The sequence below is a fragment of the Cucurbita pepo genome, chromosome LG14, assembly GCF_002806865.2.
Source record: "Cucurbita pepo subsp. pepo cultivar mu-cu-16 chromosome LG14, ASM280686v2, whole genome shotgun sequence".
NCBI classification, from domain to species: Eukaryota; Viridiplantae; Streptophyta; class Magnoliopsida; order Cucurbitales; family Cucurbitaceae; genus Cucurbita; species Cucurbita pepo.
Window position 1 is genome coordinate 4,834,777 of NC_036651.1, and position 14,245 is coordinate 4,849,021.

At 38.7% G+C, this 14,245-nt stretch overlaps 1 non-coding gene across 1 annotated transcript; it reads left to right on the top strand.

Annotated features, from left to right (window-relative positions):
• Positions 1-9,402: 9,402 nt before the first annotated feature.
• On the top strand, positions 9,403-9,542 carry LOC111810957. The gene has a single exon (XR_002817472.1). It is a non-coding gene; the product is annotated as a small nucleolar RNA Z247 (small nucleolar RNA).
• Positions 9,543-14,245: the final 4,703 nt, after the last annotated feature.

A 14,245-nucleotide genomic window follows, 5' to 3' on the forward strand; every position in this document is an offset into this window, starting at 1 on the left:
CAAAGGTATTCCATCGTATTAAGAACTTCTATCTAATTATTGAAGAAAAATACAGAATGGAAGAGAAAAGCTAACAAACTCACTAATTATTGAGCGGATGTAAGAGAATTCAAACTCACTCGATTTTGATAATCGATAACTCTATAGAGTTTTCTCCATTCCTTTCTTTTCAAATTTAAACGATTACATATAAATTAACTTATATGACTTCAACACAAGCCTATGTTAAAATTTAGGGGAATGTGGGATGGGTGCGTGGGACATGTGATGCGTTGTTGACTGGAATTTGGACAAAATAAGTTTTTGGATTCAAGTAGAGTGTGGACCAGTGGTGCATCGAACGAGGATGAGGCTGACCCGGTGAAGGGCCATGGCAGCTTTGCAGACACTAACATTTAGGTTATGAATCACGTGCTACTAAATAAGATAAGAGTCTGGCCCTTATCAAGGTATAGTGGAAAATCTCATATTAATTGGAGAGTAAAATGGAATATTTTTCTTAAGGGTGTTTTGAATTTCTCTCTAACGACCATACATAATAAGCCAAAACAAACAATATCTATTAGCAGTGTGCTTAGACTTTTACAATGATATTAGAGCCAAACATCGATTGTGTGCCAACAAGAACGTTGGACCCATAAAAGATGTGGTAGCCGCGTATTAAAAACTGAGACTGGCGACGATACGTAACGAACCAAAACGGACAATACCTACATAATATCTAATAGCGATGGGCTTGAGGCATTACATATGCACAATCTAATAACAAAATTAAATTAATATTAAATAAGTTTAGACGAAGAGAAAAGACCTCTTCAACAATGGGGACAAAAACTTAATTTTAAAGCCATATGAAAAAAAAAGTACATTGAAAGACTTTCTTCACCAAAATTATTATATGTTTATTTTGTCACGTGAAAATAGGGTTTGAGACAATATGACAATTCCTCCATGACCTATAATCATGTTTGTTACTTGACAAAAAATCAAATAAGTCCAATTTTGTCTACAAAGTTGTTACATTTAAATTGATTATTCCTAATAGATAAGGATCTACGGGTTTTCATTTTATCATCCGATCGATTTTGTTTTATAATATTAATTCAAAATAAATCTACAATATCATTACTAAAAATATATAAATAAATAAAAAACGTAAAGAAGACTGATGTAAACTAAATGTACAAAAGCATTTATATTTAAACCATCCAAGTTTTGTTATTAATACGAGCATAAATTTTATAACTTAATGGTTTGATTTCAACCATTTTAACTTGATGATAAATTTTAGGTCTTACAAAGTTTCTTGTTGCTAAATATATTCAACAAGGTATTGGGTTGACAAAACGAGATTCAATAAGAAGTTTCGCTCTATCATTTGCATTTGTGTATCCATCCTCATGGTTTATAACTTTAGATAGATTTACAGTACACATTAAAATAGGCATTGGGACAGGGATTGGATGAAGACATGCTTCATTTATTTCCTTCCGTGCATCAACCACTTGCTTTATGAAGTTATGCATCAACCCCTTGCTTTATGAAGTTCAATACAAGCTCTACGTGTTCCTTTTCTTTTTCAAACTGAAAATGAACAACATATAAGTAAATATATTTCTTTTAAAAAATTCAACTTTGTGTGTTGTTTTTGAAGGATAGAACACAATATATACCTCGTGGGAAAAACGACGTCGTCCATGAGTCGGCAAATGATGGTTGAGGCTTTAATAATTTTAGGTCTTTTAGAAAATCATTCAAATATCTCGTTTGTTACTATATCACTCATGCCAAAAAATGAAAAATGCTTATAAGGAAGGTTTAGCCTGTGCTATATAATGCTAATTTCATGTACTCATTAAAATTTGGTTATTTTGTTCAACCATTTAGCTTCTTTAAAGGAGGATTCCGCTAATTTTTCAATCCGTAGAGAGAAAATGAGAAATTTATATACATGTGTATATATAAAAAAAAAGAATGGAAGAAGCTAGAGGAGAGAGATGAAGAACCTTTACTCCTTCCCTGTTTCAACTGCAAATTTTGTGACTTATCACATATAAAAGTCAATTTGATTTGATTTCAACCAATAATCATTTTCCTTACAAACCATTTTCGTATCTATTGTGCTAAAGAATTATTAAAAGTCTGACCAAATTTTAATTAGAAAATTTTCAAAGTGTAATTATGAAGTGGTAAGATAAATGAGTAACTTTTGAATTGCGAGTAAAAATTTGGAGTTTTTGAAATGTTCCGTAGGTATCATGTATATCATTTAGAATTGGAGAAAGTGCGATTAGTTTGGATTAAATTTTTCTTTCAATATTATAACATAGTTAGAAATATGCCTCCAATGTCCAAAATAACTTTCCACAATTCTATCTCTAGTAAAAGGAAAGTTGGTTGGGACTTTCGAATCCTTCCACCCCTAAGAGTAGACCAATAAAATGTAAATATAGTTGAATATATATATATATATATATATATATATATATATAACTTACAAAATAAACTCCAATAACATGTGTGCATAAAAGAGATGCTACACCAATGAAATCAATAGTATGGCCTCATAAGTTATATGATCCCTCTCTGAACCCTGTCCCTGATCCCTCTCGAGGTGGGCTCTCTTCAGCCACACCTCGTCCTCTATCTCTAATAGGAAGTCGTCCCCTTCCTCGTCTTACTCTTTCACATGGTCTAGGCAGCATGGTTCTAGAAACAAAGATAGCATCTCTTAAGTCTAAGGCTCATTACCTATGAAATTATGCTATGCATCACATCTACTAAGTTCACATCATATTGCAAACAAAATCACTCAGCATGCAACACATCACATCATGCTCTTAAATAAATACGTGAAATATCACAACAATTTCAGTAACATTAACATAAAAATGCATGCGAGTTTGAAAACGTTTCTCTTTTCTTATCTTGTGCAAGGCGTACCTGACGGTGACGGGGCATCGACGTTGGGACCATGGAACGTGCCAAGCCTACATTGTAGGCTAGTCTACAGAATCTAAAACCTAGAGCTCTGATACCAACTGTAACGACCCTAAATTTCCACATACTCAGAGTCGCTACTAACGTCTCATGCTCATCTATAATGCGGAAATATAACTCTTACATGAACATAGTTGATAACGTAAACTTCAAAAAAAACGTTTAAAACAACTTCTTCTCTGGAAAACACAGCCATGGTCTTACGTGTTTAAATATGAAATACTGAAATTTAGAGAAAACAAAAACAAATACAAAATAATTTAAAACAATGAAATGCAAAACAACCTATTCTAACTTAAGACTAGAAATTTAAATATGAATCTACCCTATGCACGTGCCACAGTCTCTGCTCGCGATGCCGCCGTCCTCCGTACAAGTGCGCCTTGCCTTTACCTGAAAAATGATGTGGCACACGGCCTGAGTATTTCAAAGAATACTCAGTAAGTGGCCCCACTATAGGGGCCATGCAAATGCAAACACATGCAATCATGATTTAGGGACCTATCTCTAATCATCTTAGGGGTGGCCTCCAGTCTCGGACAAATTGGATGTGTAGTACTTCCCTACACACGACTCACACGTGCGAGTGTGAATCCCCAGGGCGCTCGCACACCCCCTGGACCCTCTGGTCAAGCTAATCTGTAGCGACGTCCGGAGGTCAGCGGAACCCCATAGTGTCATGCGCCTCATGAACACCCTCATCTGTGTGCTTTCGCACCTGTGCGCATTCGCGCTCATCATACGGTGCGCGTCCGCACTCATCATCTCTAGGGGAAGTAGCCCTATGCTTATGAACATACAATATGCATGAGGTCCCTCTAAATCCATCATAATGTCTCTTCTGACACAACCCTCTAGTCTCATCTCTTTGTTACTCTAGGTAACACATACTCGTGGATATTTATATTAATATCATTTTCACGCTCTTAGGGTTGTGTCCTATGTCGATCTAACGACATGATGCAATATGGCACTCATCATCATATAGCATGCTCAATATGGAATACATCATCATATTAAGGTAAACGTCACGCAATCATCATACTCATCATATTGCCACAAAGTGCATCAAACATATCAAGTACGACATTCATCAAAATATATATATACTGCGCACATGAAGTATCGTAACCCACACATCATCATAACTCATATACCGCATCGTACGATATAGTTCATACATCATCGTAACTCATACAATTTTTAGCCTATCTTATAGTAAGACCACTTACCTGGTTGGCCTTAGCCGAAAAATTCCCTAATTTATTTACGTAAGCTCCCGTTCCTCAAGAAATACACCAAATGGTTCCAAGGTTTGCTTCCTATCACATCGTTCGTCACATTTTGTTAGTATTTCACATTTTAATTAATAATCCAACTAACCGTGTGAAAAACTGCTATAAACGGTCTCAATAAAAATCGAATTCCATATTTTCATTGTTTCTAAATTATATAGGATATAAAACTTAAAACTTAAATTAATAATATGTCAATATTATTAATATTTCAAATGGCTTGGATAATTGAACATTTAATGTTATATCCTATATATACAAATATAATAATTTCTCATATCTTCTTCTCTCACTTATTTGTCTTCTATGTCATATTTTAATTCTATGTAAGGTACTTGCCATCTAACTTTCTTTTCTTTCCTAAAATCCTCTTTTTTGTTTTTTTTTCTTCTTTCTTTTTAACTCTAATTCTGTTTAGCCTTTCAATTTTGCCATTGTCATATGAACGGTAGGTGTCATCTTCAAACTATTCTAACTTTCTTTTCTTTCCTAAAATCCTCCTCTCTTTTATTTTATTTTTCTTCTTTTTTTTAACTCTAATTCTATTTAGCCTTTCAATTCTACTTTCATATCTAATTATTCTAAGCAATTTAAATTTAATTCTTTTAATTAGTTTCATTCTTTCCAGGTTTAATTATACTCACCAGATTTTTTTTAGCTTTACTATTTCCAAATTTAATCTTCCTCTCTTTCCTGTGAAAATCTCTTTTGATTATGTTTTCCAAATTTTATATTTTTTATTTTTATTTGATCTGTTTTCCAATCTTTCTCTCTTCTCTTTTCCTTCTCTGTCTCATATTTTAATTCTCTTCCCATATTTTTTTTTTTTTTGAATATGTTTTACCGATCTTCCTTTTCCCTATCTTCCTCTTCCTCTTCCTCTCTTTTCTGTGAAAATCTCTTTTGATTATGTTTTCCAAATTTTGTATTTTTTATTTTTATTTGATCTGTTTTCCAATCTTTCTCTCTTCTCTTTTCCTTCTCTGTCTCATATTTTAATTCTCTTCCCATATTTTTTTTTTTTTTAATATGTTTTAATCTTCCTTTTCCCTATCTTCCTCTCCTCCTTTATCTATCTATTCCTTTTTTTCTCTGATCAATTTTCATGACCTGGCTAGGATAGATAATTTCTAATTCAGATCATTGCAACAGATAATTTCTAAATTTCTAACTCGGATCTAAATAATTGCTAATATCCTTAGTAGAAAGAAAGAGAAAAAAAAAAAAAAAAAANTTTTTTTTTTTATTTGAATATGTTTTAGGGATCTTCCTTTTCCCTATCTTCCTCTCCTCCTTATCTATTTATTCCTTTTTTTCTCTGATCAATTTTCATGACCCTCGCTAGGATAGATAATTTCTAATTCATATCATTGCAACAGATAATTTCTAAATTTCTAACTCAAATCTAAATAATTGCTAATATCCTCCATAGAAGGTAAGAGAAAAATAAAAAAAAAAGGTAAATCTAACTACTAACCTTTTCAAATGACATCTCTCTTCCTCTGTCTACCATCTCTCCATTATCTGCCTTCCTTCTATAGGTCTCCATTATTTCATAACCATCTCTCAATTATATGCATTTTTTTTCCTCGAGACAAATATTTTGTTTTTTTGTTTTTTTTTGTTTTTTGTTTTTTTTTTTGTGCTGAATTATTGATACTGAGGGAGGTATTTTAGGGGATGGACGGAGAGATTAAAGGAGGTGGTCAGTTTTTTTTTTCTTTCTTTATTCTGTTATTTTTATTTTAACACACACACATATATATATATATATAATTAAACCCAACGGGGCGTTACAGTTACTCTAGGTAACGCATACTCGTGGATATTTATATTAATATCATTTTCATGCTCTAGGGTTGTGTCCTACGTCGATCTAACGACATGATTCAATATGACACTCATCATCATCTAGCATGCTCAATATGGAAAACATCATCATATTAAGGTAAAAATCATGCAATCATCATGCTCATCATAATGCCACAACGAGCGTCAAACATATCAAGCGTCACTCAACAAAATATTTATATACTGGCACATATCATCAAGCATCATACAATTTATTTAGCCTATCCTATAGTAAGGCCACTTACTTGGTTGGCCATGGCCGAAGTACTCCCTAAATAGCTAAACGTAAGCTCCCATTCAGTGAGAGCTGCTTCCTACGTCGCCAGGGTTTGTTTCCTATCACACCGTTCACCACTTTCCGTTAGTATTTCACAATTAATTTACCTATAATTTAATAAATATGAAATACGGCTCTAAAACGGCCACGGAGACCTTAATCAGGGCCGAAAACAGATTCGAGAGGGTCAGAACAGTGGAAACCGGGCTGAAAACAGGTGAGCCGAGCGGAACAGCCGCTGGAAGCTGCCGGAGGGAGCCCGAGCCGTTTGCACCGAGCCGAGCCGAGCCGAGGGACCGCCTGCGCCGCCGTGTGACACGTGGGAGCAGTGGAGCGAGCCACGTCGGGCGGTAGCGTCGGGTCGAAGCGCGGGTCGCGGGCTGCGGAGGCTACTGGGCCAAGACTATAGTTGGGCCTCGGCTCATTGGGCTGGGCCGAAAGTTATTTTTTTTGGGTTGCAGGCCGGCTCGATTGGACCATGGGTCTGGTCTCGGGTTTGTTCAATTGAACCGTAACTTCTTGGCTGGTCTGAGGTTTGGGCTGCTGTAGTTGGGCTGGGCCGAAGGCAGAGACCGAGGAAAGAATGGGCTGACCCTCTCGGGTTCTGGTTTTGGGTTAACCCGGATCCGTGGGTCTCGTCTTCCTTACCCGACTTCGGTCGATTTTCTGGAGAACTTTCTCTCTCTCCTTCCCGCGGCGTTTCCGTTGCCGATTTTGGTCCTCTCTCTTCCTCTTTATTTATCATCCTTCTTTCTTTTTCTGGAAGTCTTGCGGCCTAAAGGTTCCTAAAACCACGGATCTATGAACGATTAGGAAAAACCCAATTTTCCGACCTCGGTTACCGACGACGGCGTTTACGAAGAAGCACAGAACGCACCTTGAGTTATCGTGCTTTCGTTAGGGACCCTTCTAATGGTGGTAACAGGTCGTTTGGTGTCAGTTTGAGGGTGGTTTGAGGGTTCGTCGGAGAAACTAGACACTCGCCGATTTTTTTTTCCCGAAATCTTTCTCTCTCATAGTTTCTGTCTTTTCTCTCTTTCCAGGTATCATGATGGTGCTGGGTGTCGTGGGCTGAGGGCTGGGCGTGTTGTGGCCATCGTTTCGCGTGGGTTCCGCGAAATTCGGCGGTCGCCGAAAAACTCGCGGGTTTTCTGGCGACTGAGTTTTTGTTTTTTTTTTCTCGTTTTCCTTTTTATTTATTTATTTATTTATTATTATTATTTTAATTATATATATATATATTTTTTTTTCTTTCTTTCTTTCCCGGGTCGTTACAATTGGGGTTAGGAATGCAAACACATGCCACATATGAGCGGGACCTAACTTTTCATAAACTTTTCATAGCCTTGGGCGCTTTTCTATTTCGGGTAGGGTTGGATGTGTGGTACTTCTTCACACATGGCCGATGTACGTGTACATGGACCCACCAGGCAGGCTCATATACGTACCCCCTGGGCCTAGCTTGGTCGGGCATAATGTATTACACGTCGCGGGACACCACAAAACAGAAAAGGACCCGCATGATATTATGGCGAACATAAATATCGTAATTCATTCTTTTGTATCATAAAGGGGAAGAATCCCCATGCACGTGACATACATATATGCATGAGGTTCCTTAACATATCTAACATGGCATTACATAAGCAGTGCTAACATCGCATTTACGTTTCTTACATCACATGGCATCTCACATGACTTACATTACATGGCATATTACATAAACATTCCAGTTGCATAAACATCTCATGACATAACTCGATAATTCTACGTGTATCTATGACATCAATCAACATATTCATGGCATATAATACTAACATCTCATTCATGACATAACATAAATAGTCAACAGTCAACATAAGTTCATACATCACATAACATACACAATATACGGTCAACACAATCTATACATCACATAATCATATCACATAAATATGGTGCATGCAGGGGCCACAGGGCACGCACCATCATACAACAAGTAGTAAGCTAACTCCGACAGTAAGATCACTTACCTCGATGGTCTTGGTTGAAGTCACTCTCAACGAGCTAGTCCTAGCGGTTAAATACGCCCTATGATAACCACATAAGAATTTAGAACCTTTCATAAGGTACCCTAGCTAAACCTCATGCTATTTATCAAAATAAACCCCCGACCTAATCTGTCTTTAACGTTTAGGGCCCATAATGACCTCGGATGGTAAAACTGAGGGTAGAAACTGTTAAACCTAAAATAGATCATAACTGTATATACTAAAATAGTCTAAGATTTACTAGTTGTTATGATTTGAAGGGTTTGTTACCAAATCTATGATTTTATGGTTTGTTACCAAATCATAGATTTGGAATGTAATCTTCATTATACGCATCTATAAATACATGAGGTCGTGACCCATATAGGTCATCGTGCCATTCAATCTAACATGGTATCAGAGCCAAGGTTTATTTTTTAAACTCCTCGCCATGTCTTCTTCCTCCTCTCCATCCACCATCTCCAACACCGTCTCAACTACCATGGCGACTTTTGGCCCAATCCCTCTACACCATGTTGTCACAATTCGTCTAACCAAAAACAACTTCATCATATGGCGTGCCCAGCTCCTCCCCTACCTACGGAGTACGAAGCTTATGGGCTACCTCGATGGCACCAATGTTGCACCTGCCAAGCTGATCCCTTCCTCAACTGCTGCTGGTGCTGAGCTGGTCTCTAATCCGGCCTATAATCAGTGGTATGATCAGGATCAACAAGTCCTTAGCGGCCTTCTCTCCTCCATGTCTGAGGAGATTCTTCATGATGTGGTTGCCGCTACTACGTCCAAGGAGGCGTGGGATACCCTGCAGCGGATGTTTTCATCGTCAACTCGTGCTCGCACTACTCAGATTCGTGTTGAGCTCGCCACGTCCAAGAAACGAGATCAATCTGCTGCAAATTATTTTTGCAAGATCAAAGGGCTAGCCACCGAGCTGGCCGCCGCCGGCTCTGCCTTGCAGGATGATGATGTGATCGCGTATCTTCTCGCTGGTCTTGGCCCTGACTATGATCCCTTCGTCACCTCAATGACTACCAAGAGTGAAGCCCTCACCCTTGATGATGTGTTTGCACATCTAATGACGTATGAAGCTCGCCAACTACAACACCAGGCTGAACTTCAGTTAAATCTTGGATCTTCTGCCAATTATGCTAGTCGTGGTGGTCAGCAGAAGAATCGTGGGCGTAGGGATCGCGGTCGTGGTCGTTCTCAAGGTTATGCACCCTCTCGTCCTGCTGGTGATCGTCGTGGCCCTTCTGCTCGTCCTTCCTGCCAGATCTGCGGCAAAGTGGGGCATACTGCTATCCGCTGCTGGCATAGGATGGATGAGTCCTATCAAGATGAACCTTCTTCTGCTCCTCCTACGGCACTGGCGGCTACTTCCTCTTACAAGATTGACCCAAATTGGTACAGCGACACAGGCGCTACGGACCATATCACCAGTGACCTGGATCGTCTCGCTGTGCGTGAACGTTATCATGGAGGTGAACAAGTTCAAGTCGGCAATGGAGCAGGTTTGCGTGTTTTGCATACTGGTCATTCTCTAATTAATACTGCTACTCGTCCTCTTGCGTTGCGTAATATTTTGCATGTGCCTGAAATTTCCAAACATCTTCTTTCTGTTCATAAATTTTCTCGTGATAATGACGTATTCTTTGAATTCCATCCTTGGCATTTTTCTATAAAGGATCGACAGTCGAGGAAAAGTCTCCTAAATGGGAGGTGTGAATCTGGTCTTTATCCTATTAAGCCATCCGATGTCGATAATCTCAAGCACGCCTTGGTGAGCAGATCTACTACTCACGCCCAATGGCATGCACGTCTTGGACATCCTTCATCTCAAGTAATAAAATCCATTTTGCGTCTAAATAATATTTCGTGTGCTAGTGAGTCATCTTTGTCAGTTTGTAATGCGTGTCAGTTAGCAAAGAGTCATCGATTACCATATACTAGTTCTTCCCATAGGTCTTCGTCACCTTTGGAACTTATTTTTTCGGATGTTTGGGGCCCTGCACCTCCATCTGTTGGGGGTTTTAAATATTATATTAGTTTCATTGATGATTTCAGTAAATTTTCGTGGATCTATTTGATGCATGATCGTACAGAAGCTCCTCGTATATTTTTGCAATTCCAAGCTCATGTTGAGCGCCTCCTAGATACTAAAATCAAGTGGGTCCAATCTGATTGGGGTGGGGAATATCAGAAAATTCATAACACATTTTTTCGTTCCCTTGGAATTGGTCATCGTGTTTCGTGCCCTCACACACATCAACAAAATGGGTCTGCTGAACGCAAGCATCGTCATATTGTTGAAACTGGCCTAGCCCTTCTAGCTCATGCTCATGTACCTATTAAATTTTGGGACGACGCGTTTCTTACAGCCACATATCTCATCAATCGTCTTCCTACTCGTGTCATCGATAAAAAATGCCCCTTAGAGCTTCTTTTTCATACCCCACCAAATTACTCCTTATTAAAAAATTTTGGGTGTGCTTGTTGGCCTCATCTTCGTCCTTATAACAAACAAAAGCTCTCTTTTCGATCAAAGGAATGTGTCTTTCTAGGCTACAGTTCTTCACATAAAGGGTATAAGTGTCTTGACACCGATTCTGGTCGTGTCTATATGTCTAGAGATGTCATATTTGATGAAAATGTTTTTCCATTCAAGAGAGCCTCACCTAATTCTTCCCCAATCATGCAGTCGACGCATAATGCCCCTGATTTGTGCACCTTGCATTTGGGTAATAGCAGTACTAATTTGGAGAATGATCACATGCATATGTCTGGGCCTACTAACTCTTTGGATGCAGAAAATTTGGTGTCTACATCAGCTTCGGAATTGCCGCAACAATCCTCCGCGTCGCTGCCATGCGAATCGGCGTTGGTTGTTCCGCCAATGATTGAGGCCTCGGCTCCTCCGCCAGCAGATGATATTGCGCAATGCCCGGTCGAATCCTCGGCCGCTGGTCAACCAACTGCTGTAGCATCGGTTGCTCCCCTCGCAACGGCTGATACGGCCGTCCCCTCAAATGTGGATCCTGCACCTACTACTCATCCGTATGGTACTCGATTGAAGCACAATATCAAGAAACCCAAGGTGCGTACAGATGGAACAGTAACATATCTTGTAGCTCGGTCTTCTGCCTCTGAACCTACTTCACATATTACTGCTATGGAGCATCCCCTCTGGCGTCAGGCAATGAATGATGAATTTCAGGCACTTCAAAAAAATAAGACATGGCACTTAGTTCCTCCTCGTGCTGGTCTTAACGTTATTGATTGCAAATGGGTTTTCAAACTCAAACAAAAGCCAGATGGCTCTATTGATCGCTACAAAGCACGCCTGGTTGCTAAAGGTTTTAAACAGCAGTATGGCGTTGATTATGATGATACCTTTAGTCCAGTTGTTAAGCCCACTACCATTCGGCTCTTATTATCTCTTGCTATTTCTCGTGGTTGGGCTATTCGGCAGATTGATATTCAAAATGCTTTTCTTCATGGCCTTCTTAATGAAGATGTTTATATGAAGCAGCCCCCTGGATTTGTGGATTCTCAACACCCTGGTTATCTCTGCAAGCTGGATAAGTCGCTTTATGGCCTTAAACAAGCTCCGCGTGCCTGGTTTTCTCGCCTTAGCTCCAAACTATTACAGCTGGATTTTACACCTTCAAAGGCTGATGTCTCTCTTTTTATTTTTAACAAAACGGGCATTCAGATGTATATCCTCATCTACGTTGATGATATTATTATCATCAGCTCATCTTCTACGGCTACTGAGAAACTTCTTACACAGCTTCAGGATGATTTTGCCGTCAAGGATCTTGGTATTTTGAGTTATTTTCTTGGGATTGAGGTCCGCCATACTTCTAGTGGACTTATTCTGACACAACATAAATACATTCGAGATTTATTAGCCAGAACCAATATGCTCACCTCCAAAGGTGTGCCCACACCTATGCTTCCCAGTGAGAAGTTGTTATTGAATGGTGGTGAAAAGCTCTCACCTGAGGATACTACTCGCTATCGAAGTGTCGTTGGTGCTCTCCAATATTTGTCTCTGACACGTCCTGATATATCCTTCTGTGTCAACAGAGTGTGTCAGTTCATGTCCTCTCCGACTTCTATACATTGGGCGGCAGTCAAACGAATTCTCCGTTATCTACATGACACTATTGATATGGGTTTGTGTCTTACAAAGTCCAGCACTGATTTGTTGAGTGCCTTTTCAGATGCTGATTGGGCTGGGAATCCTGATGATCGTCGAAGCACTGGAGGCTATGTGATCTTCTTTGGTGGCAATCTTATCTCTTGGAGTTCGAGGAAACAATCGACAGTTTCTCGTTCTAGTACGGAAGCCGAATATAAGGCGGTTGCTGATGCCACTGCCGAATTAATTTGGATCAAAGTTCTCTTGCGTGAGCGCCTAGCCTATGGTGTGACAACATTGGTGCCACCTACCTATCCGCCAATCCAATCTTTCATCGACGGACGAAGCATGTTGAGGTTGATTATCACTTTGTTCGTGAACGAGTATCGACTCGTCAGCTTGATGTTCGACTCATATCTTCCAAGGATCAGCTCGCCGATATCATGACAAAGCCACTGCCAGCTCCTTCTTTTAGCTATTTTAGGCGCAATCTGAACTTAGTAGTACATCGTCCAGATTGAGGGGGGTGTTAAACCTAAAATAGATCATAACTGTATATACTAAAATAATAGTTGTTATGATTTGAAGGGTTTGTTACCAAATCGATTTGGAATGTAATCTTCATTATACGCATCTATAAATACATGAGGTCGTGACCCAGATAGGTCATCGTGCCATTCAATCTGAAAACTCGCGGGTTTTCCGGTGACTGAGTTTTTAATTTTTTGTTTAATTTATTTTATTTTTTATTATATATATATATATATTCTTTGTTTCCCCGGTCGTTACAATAAGGGTGTGGAAACCTTCCCCTAGCAGACGCATTTTAAAGACCGAAAAGGGAAAATCCAAAGAGGACAACATCGGGCAGCGGAGATGCGTTTTAAAGCCTTGAGGGGAAGACCAAAAAGGGAAAGCCCAAAGAGGACCGGCTAGCGGTGGGCCTAGGTCGTTACATAGCGGTTGTATATTGATCTTCTCGAACTAAACATCGGGCTGAGCCCCCCCACCCAACAAACCGTCACGAGCAACAATGTAGCCACATTCCTAATCATTTTCGAACCAAATTTTTGTTGGGTCTATCTATTAACGTTGGACATGAGGTAAATATATAGACAAAAATTTTTTTTAAAGAAAATAAATTATTTAACTAGTTTTGCGTTATGCAAGATAATTTCATGGTAATACTCCATAATTTCATAACTTTGGTAATACTCCATAATTTCAGGGTGGAAGATTAAAAGTAAGGTTATTTAAAAAAAAAAATAATATCGTCCTAATTTTGTGTTAAGATAGTTTCAACATATAAGTTCAAATTTATTTTTTCAATATCAATATTTCAATATCCTAATTTTCTAGGTTTAATTTAAAAGCGATACTACAATAAAGGTACACAAGTCAAGTCCGTTTTGGCCGATTATGTATCTTATAATTTGAAAAAAAAAACGTAAATTAATAAAACCCAAGCCCACCACTACTAGATGTTGTCCATTTTTGCGCGTTACGTATCGTTGTTAGTCTCACAGTTTTAATGAAAAGTTTCTTATTTACTTGTGTAGAACATTAAACTTATTTAGTTTTAATGAAAAGTTTCTTATTTACTTGTGTAGAATATTAAACTTATTTACAGATGAGGCGTAGATTTTGT